Source organism: Acanthaster planci, unplaced genomic scaffold, assembly GCF_054643075.1.
Source record: "Acanthaster planci isolate LZ-2023a unplaced genomic scaffold, COTS_SCS Contig224, whole genome shotgun sequence".
NCBI lineage: Eukaryota > Metazoa > Echinodermata > Asteroidea > Valvatida > Acanthasteridae > Acanthaster > Acanthaster planci.
Window position 1 is genome coordinate 7501 of NW_028257845.1, and position 7500 is coordinate 15000.

Consider the following 7500-nt stretch of genomic DNA (forward strand, 5'->3'; position numbering starts at 1 on the left):
CCCCCCCCCGACCTGACTTAAAATGCCGGGTCGGCGGCGTGTCCCGCAGGAGGGCCCGCCGGGAGCGACGGGATGAGCTGCTGGGCGGCGAGTCTCGGGGGGCCGCCCCCAACCGACTGGAAATCCCGGGTTGGCGGCATACCCCGCAGGAGGGCTCCGGGGGAGCGGCGGCGGGGTGGCGAGTTGCCAAGTCGGTCCCGGTGACGGAGTCTCGCAGCGGGAGCCGGACGGGCGACGTGGCGGGGGCGCCCGCTGATGCGATCTTAAACGGACTGGGTGTTGGGGGGGGGGGGAAAAAGGGATCTCCGGTGCGACCCGACTCGGGCGCAGAAACCGACTCGGCCCCACCGGCCGCGGGTGCCGGACGGGCGGCCTCGCGCGGGCGCCCGCTGGAGATTTCCTCTTGGGACTTGGCGTTTCGCGAAATGCGGGATCACCGGTCTCGACCCGACTCGGGCGCAGAAACCGACTCGGCCCCACCGGCGAGCGGGCTGCCGTGACGGGCTGCCCGGCCGCGAGTCTCAGGGGGCCGGCCCCCCACCTGACTTGAAAAGCGGGGTCGGCGGCCTGTCCCGCAGGAGGGCTACGGCGCAGCGGCGCAGGGCCGGCGAGTTGCCAGGTCGGTGCCAGTGTCCCGCCGCGAGGGGCCGCGGGGCGGGCGGGGACCGGTCGGGCCGCGGGTGCCGGGCGGGCGGCGTTGCGGGGGCGCCCGCTGGAGAGATCTTGCCGGGACTCGGTGTTTTGAGAAATGTGGGATCTCCGGGTTGGACCCGACTCGGGCGCAGAAACCGACTCGGCCCCACCGGCGAGCGGGCGGCCGTGACGGGCTGCCGGGCCGCGAGGCTCAGGGGGCCGGCCCCCCACCCGACTTGAAAAGCGGGGTCGGCGGCGTGTCCCGCAGGAGGGCTCGCCGGTAGCGACGGGATGAGCTGCTGGGCGGCGAGTCTCGGTGGGCCGCCCCCAACTGACTGGAAATCCCGGGTCGGCGGCATACCCCGCAGGAGGGCTCAGAGGGAACGGCGGCGGGGTGGCGAGTTGCCAAGTCGGTCCCGGTGACGGAGTCTCGCAGCGGGAGCCGGACGGGCGACGTCGCGGGGGCGCCCGCTGAGGCGATCTTAAACGGACTGGGTGTTGGGGGGAAAAAAGGGATCTCCGGTCTCGAGCCGACTCGGGCGCAGAAACCGACTCGGCCCCACCGGCGAGCGGGCGGCCGTGACGGGCTGCCCGGCCGCGAGTCTCAGGGGGCCGGCCCCCCACCCGACTTGAAAAGCGGGGTCGGCGGCGTGTCCCGCAGGAGGGCTACGGCGCAGCGGCGCCGGGGCGGCGAGTTGCCAGGTCGGTGCCAGTGTCCCGCCGCGAGGGGCCGCGGGGCGGGCGGGGACCGGTCCGGCCGCGGGTGCCGGACGGTCGGCGTTGCGGAGGCGCCCGCTGAAGATTTCCTCTTGGGACTTGGCGTTTCGCGAAATGGGGGAATCTCCGGTCTCGACCCGACTCGGGCGCAGAAACCGACTCGGCCCCACCGGCGAGCGGGCGCCGTGACGGGCGGCTTCGCTCGGGCGCCCGCTGGAGAGATCTCCCCGGGAGTCGGTGTTTTGAGAAATGTCGAATCTCCGGTCTCGACCCGACTCGGGCGCAGAAACCGACTCGGCCCCACCGGCGAGCGGGCGGCCGTGACGGCCTGCCCGGCCGCGAGGCCGAGGGGTCCGGCCCCCCGACCCGACTTGAAATCCCGGGTCGGCGGCGTGTCCCGCAGGAGGGCTCCGCCGGGAGCGACGGGATGAGCTGCTGGGCGGCGGGTCACGGGGGGCCGCCCCCAACTGACTGGAAATCCCGGGTCGGCGGCATACCCCGCAGGAGGGCTCAGAGGGAACGGCGGCGGGGTGGCGAGTTGCCAAGTCGGTCCCGGTGACGGAGTCTCGCAGCGGGAGCCGGACGGGCGACGTCGCGGGGGCGCCCGCTGAGGCGATCTTAAACGGACTGGGTGTTGGGGGGAAAAAAGGGATCTCCGGTCTCGAGCCGACTCGGGCGCAGAAACCGACTCGGCCCCACCGGCGAGCGGGCGGCCGTGACGGGCTGCCCGGCCGCGAGTCTCAGGGGGCCGGCCCCCCACCCGACTTGAAAAGCGGGGTCGGCGGCGTGTCCCGCAGGAGGGCTACGGCGCAGCGGCGCCGGGGCGGCGAGTTGCCAGGTCGGTGCCAGTGTCCCGCCGCGAGGGGCCGCGGGGCGGGCGGGGACCGGTCCGGCCGCGGGTGCCGGACGGTCGGCGTTGCGGAGGCGCCCGCTGAAGATTTCCTCTTGGGACTTGGCGTTTCGCGAAATGGGGGAATCTCCGGTCTCGACCCGACTCGGGCGCAGAAACCGACTCGGCCCCACCGGCGAGCGGGCGCCGTGACGGGCGGCTTCGCTCGGGCGCCCGCTGGAGAGATCTCCCCGGGAGTCGGTGTTTTGAGAAATGTCGAATCTCCGGTCTCGACCCGACTCGGGCGCAGAAACCGACTCGGCCCCACCGGCGAGCGGGCGGCCGTGACGGCCTGCCCGGCCGCGAGGCCGAGGGGTCCGGCCCCCCGACCCGACTTGAAATCCCGGGTCGGCGGCGTGTCCCGCAGGAGGGCTCCGCCGGGAGCGACGGGATGAGCTGCTGGGCGGCGGGTCACGGGGGGCCGCCCCCAACCGACTGGACATCCCGGGTTGGCAGCATACCCCGCAGGAGGGCTGTGGGGGAGCGGCGGCGGGGTGGCGAGTTGCCAAGTCGGTCCCGGTGACAGAGTTACGCAGCGGGAGCCGGACGGGCGGCGTCGCGGGGGCGCCCGCTGAGGCGATCTTAAACGGACTGGGTGTTGGGGGGAAAAAAGGGATCTCCGGTGCGACCCGACTCGGGCGCAGAAACCGACTCGGCCCCACCGGCGAGCGAGCGCCGGGACGGGCTGCAGGGCGCGAGGCCGGAGGGGGCCGGCCCCCCCGACCCGACTTGAAAGCCCGGGCCGGCGGCGTGTCCCGCAGGAGGGCAATGACGCAGCGGCGCAGGGGTGGCGAGTTGCCAGGTCGTTCCCGATGCCCCGCCGCGAGGGGTCGCGGGGCGGGCGGGGACCGGTCCCGCCGCGGGCGCCGGACGGGCGGCGTCGCGGGGGCGTCCGCTGAAGATTTCCTCTTGGGACTTGGCGTTCCGCAAAATGCGGCATCTCCGGTATCGAACCCACTCGGGCGCAAAAACCGACTCGGCCCCACCGGCGAGCGGGCGCCGGGACGGGCTTCCCCTGCCGCGAGGCCCGGGGGTCCCGCCCCCCGACCTGATTGAAAAAGCGGGGTCGGGGGTGCAGCCCGCAGGAGGGCTACGGCGCAGCGGCGCCGGGGCGGCGAGTTGCCAGGTCGGTGCCAGTGCCCCGCCGCGAGCGGCCGCGGGGCGGGCGGGGACCGGTCCCGCCGCGGGCGCCGGACGGGCGGCCTCGCGGAGGCGCCCGCTGAAGAGATCTTCCCTGGACTCGGTGTTCCGAGAAATGTCGGATCTCCGGTTTCGACGCGACTCGGGCGCAGAAACCGACTCGGCCCCACCCGCGAACGCCGGGACGGGCCGCCGGGCTCGCCGGGCCGAGAGGGCCGCCCCCGGCCCACTGGAAAGGCGGGGTGGGCGGTACAGCCGGCAGGAGGGCTCTGGGGGAGCGACGGGGCGGGCGGCCGGGCGGGGAGGGACCGGGGCCTCCGGCCCGGGGCAGCAGTCTCGCAGCGGGCGGCGACGGTCCCGCCGCGGGTGCCGGACGGGCGGCGTGGCGGGGCGCCCCGCTGGAGTTTTCTTCCTCGGACTTGGTGGTCCGAGAAAAGTCGGATCTCCGGTTTCGACCCGACTCGGGCGCAAAAACCGACTCGTCCCCACCCGCGAACGCCGGGACGGGCCGCCGGGCTCGCCGGGCCGAGAGGGCCGCCCCCGGCCCACTGGAAAGGCGGGGTGGGCGGTACAGCCGGCAGGAGGGCTCTGGGGGAGCGGCGGGGCGGGCGGCCGGGCGGGGAGGGACCGGGGCCTCCGGCCCGGGGCAGCAGTCTCGCAGCGGGCGGCGACGGTCCCGCCGCGGGTGCCGGACGGGCGGCGTGGCGGGGCGCCCCGCTGGAGTTTTCTTCCTCGGACTTGGTGGTCCGCGAAATGTCGGATCTCCGGTTTCGACCCGACTCGGGCGCAAAAACCGACTCGTCCCCACCCGCGAACGCGTCATAGAGGCACCCCGGCCCTCGAGAGCGTCTCTCGTCGGGGTCTGTTGGGCCCGAAACGTGCGTATTTCAATGAGAGCGTTTTGGACCTTAACCCCCACTCCCTGGTTTGCCTATTTATAGGGGGGAGGGTGTCTCCGTCAGCAGGGCCAAAATTTGACCGGCCCCGATCCGATTTCCTGGCCCGTCCCAGGCCCGCCGCCGGCGGCGCGCGGCACGCCGCCGGGCCCGGCGGCCCCGGCCCGGCCTGAGAAATCCCCCCGACGGTGCGGCGAAGGAGACACCGGCCGGCCGGGCGGCGGGCCCGCTGGCCCGAGGGGACCCGCGGTGCCTCGCGGTGAATTCCCGTCCGGTGAAAACCGCACGCGGCCCCGCTGAGGCCGTGCGTTTCCGACACGACCGAGCCCCTAGCTCGGGAGCCCGGCTCCCCGGCGACGGCACGGTGGGTGCGGCGCGGTGAATTGCCCTCTCGGGAAAACCGCCGCAGCCGCGCGTCGCCCGCCCAAAGCCGTGCGTTTCCGACACGATTCCCCCGCCGATCCCGGCGGGGCGGGGCGGGTGGTGCGAGCTCAGCTCCGGCCGCCAGCAGGCGGGGCAGCCACGCGTCGTCCGTTTCGAGCCGTGCATTTCCGACACGACCGAGCCCCGAGCTCGAGAGCCCGGCTCCCCGGCGGCGGCACGGTGAATTGCCGTCCCGGCAAAACCGCCGCAGCCGCGCGTCGCCCGGCCAAAGCCGTGCGTTTCCGACACGACCGAGGCCCCGAGCTCCGGGGCGGTGCGGTGAACGGAATGACGTTGGCCGGCCCCCGGAACGGGCAACCGCTGGTGCGGTAGTAGGGAATTAGAGCAGCCTTCCCAGCCCGGGGCGGCCGTAGCCGCCGTAATAACGGAGATCCTCTGCCCGCTTTTCGGCCATTGTTCTGGGCCCACGCTCGAGCGAACACGGTGAAAGAAGGCAGACCCGCGTATATGGTAATCGGCCTTTGTCTGTCGCCCGGCAACGAAAAGACCGATTTTGCATCACAAACGCGGGCTTCACAATGGTCCCCGCTTATAAAAAGAGGCAGCGGGAATGCGGAAGCTTCAGTAGAGCCGCATGCCACCGAACAAGTGGGGAGAGCAGTGTCTGTAGTGTTCCGTCGTCTGGTTGTTCGTCGAAGCTCGGTCGGTGCTGCGCGGTGAATTGGCGTCCTGTGGGAAAACCGCCGCAGCCGCGCGTCGTCCCCTTCAAGCCGTGCATTTCCGACACCGTGGAGGCTCCACAGCGGTTCCTCGGGCGAAACCGGCTCCGGAGCGGCGGGACGGTCGGCCCGGCGCGGTGCATCGTCATCCTCGGGTAAAACCGCCGCACGTCCTCCGCCTCAAGCCGTGCATTTCCGACACGCTTCCCCGGGCGAAAACGGCGCCGGGCCGGCGGGGGCTGGTGGTGCGGCGCGGCCGACTGCCGTCTCGGGGAGGAAAAAAAAAACACCGCCGCAGCCCCACGCGGCCCCCCTAAAGCCGTGCATTTCCGACACGCCTCCTCGGGCGAAAACGGCTGGAGGCCGGCGGGGCGGGTGGTGCGGCGCGGTGAATCGCCTTCCTCGGAAATCCTGGTCCGAGAGGTTCGGATGTCCGAAGTCGCCCGCGGAGAGCGGGCCGGGCGCCTCCGGGCCTGCCGTCCGTCGGCTCGCCGGCCCACCCAAGGCCTCCGAGAGGGCTTTGCGCCGGGACAGGTTGGGCCCGAAACGTGCGTATTTCAATGAGAGCGTTTTGGACCTTAACCCCCACTCCCTGGTTTGCCTATTTATAGGGGGGAGGATGGTCTCGAGCCAGATATCAGTACAGCCCATCCCATCGTCCACACGATGCGGCCATTCCCGCACGGCGGAGCCCAAGGCACCGGAGCGATTCCCCCTCGGGTCTGGACGAGCCCGGCTCCGGAGCGGCGGGGACTGGTGCTGCGGGGCGGCCGATTGCCGTCCTGGCGGAAAAAAAAACTCGCCGCAGCCGCACGCGGCCCCCCTTAAGCCGTGCATTTCCGACACGCCTCCCGGGACGAAAACGGCTTGAGGCCGGCGGGGCGGGTGGTGCGGCGCGGTGAATCGCCTTCTTCGGAAAACCTGGTCCGAGAGGTTCGGATGTCCGGGGTCGCCCGCGGAGAGCGGGCCGGGCGCCTCCGGGCCTGCCGTCAATCGGCTCGCCGGCCCACCCAAGGCCCCTGAGAGGGCTTTGCGCCGGGACAGGTTGGGCCCAAAACGTGCGTATTTCAATGAGAGCATTTTGGACCTTAACCCCCACTCCCTGGTTTGCCTATTTATAGGGGGAGGGTGGTCTCGAGCTCCGATCGAGCTGCCTTGAATCAGTACAGCCATATATTGTCCATACAGTCTATAGAGACTCCCACGCGGTTGAGCCGGAGCCTTCGGTGCTATTCCCCCTGGGGTCTGGACAAGCCCCGCACCGGAGAGACCCGGCACGGGAGGTGCGGAACAAAAGTGGCGGCCCGCCGCCCCGCCGGGAGGCCCTCCGGGCGCTCCGCTAACGGCGTTACTCGGCGCGGCCGGCCGACCCTTCTTGCCCGGAAGAGCGTCGGCCAGGCCCGCCCGGCCTTGCCGAGGAGGTGTCGGACAGGCCGATCCCGGGCCGCTTCCGGCCCTGCCGGAGAGACCCGGGACGGGAGGTGCGGAACAAAAAGTGGCGGTCCGCCGCCCCGCCGGGAGGCCCTCCGGGCGCTCCGCTAACGGCGTTACTCGGCGCGGCCGGCCGACCCTTCTTGCCCGGAAGAGCGTCGGCCGGGCCCGCCTGGCCTTGCTAAGAGGTGTCGAAGAGGCCGATCCCGGGCCGCGGCCGGCCCTGCCGGAGAGACCCGGGACGGGAGGTGCGGAGAAAAAAGTGGCGGTCCGCCGCCCCGCCGGGAGGCCCACCGGGCGCTCCGCCAACGGCGTTACTCGGCGCGGCCGGCCGACCCTTCTTGCCCGGAAGAGCGTCGGCCAGGCCCGCCCGGCCTTGCCGAGGAGGTGTCGAAGAGGCCGCTCCCGGGCCGCGGCTGGCCCTGCCGGAGAGACCCGGGACGGGAGGTGCGGAAAAAAAGTGGCGGTCCGCCGCCCCGCCGGGAGGCCCGCCGGGCGCTCCGCCAACGGCGTTACTCGGCGCGGCCGGCCGACCCTTCTTGCCCGGAAGAGCGTCGGCCGGGCCCGCCCGGCCTTGCTAAGAGGTGTCGAAGAGGCCGCTCCCGGGCCGCGGCTGGCCCTGCCGGAGAGACCCGGGACGGGAGGTGCGGAAAAAAAGTGGCGGTCCGCCGCCCCGCCGGGAGGCCCACCG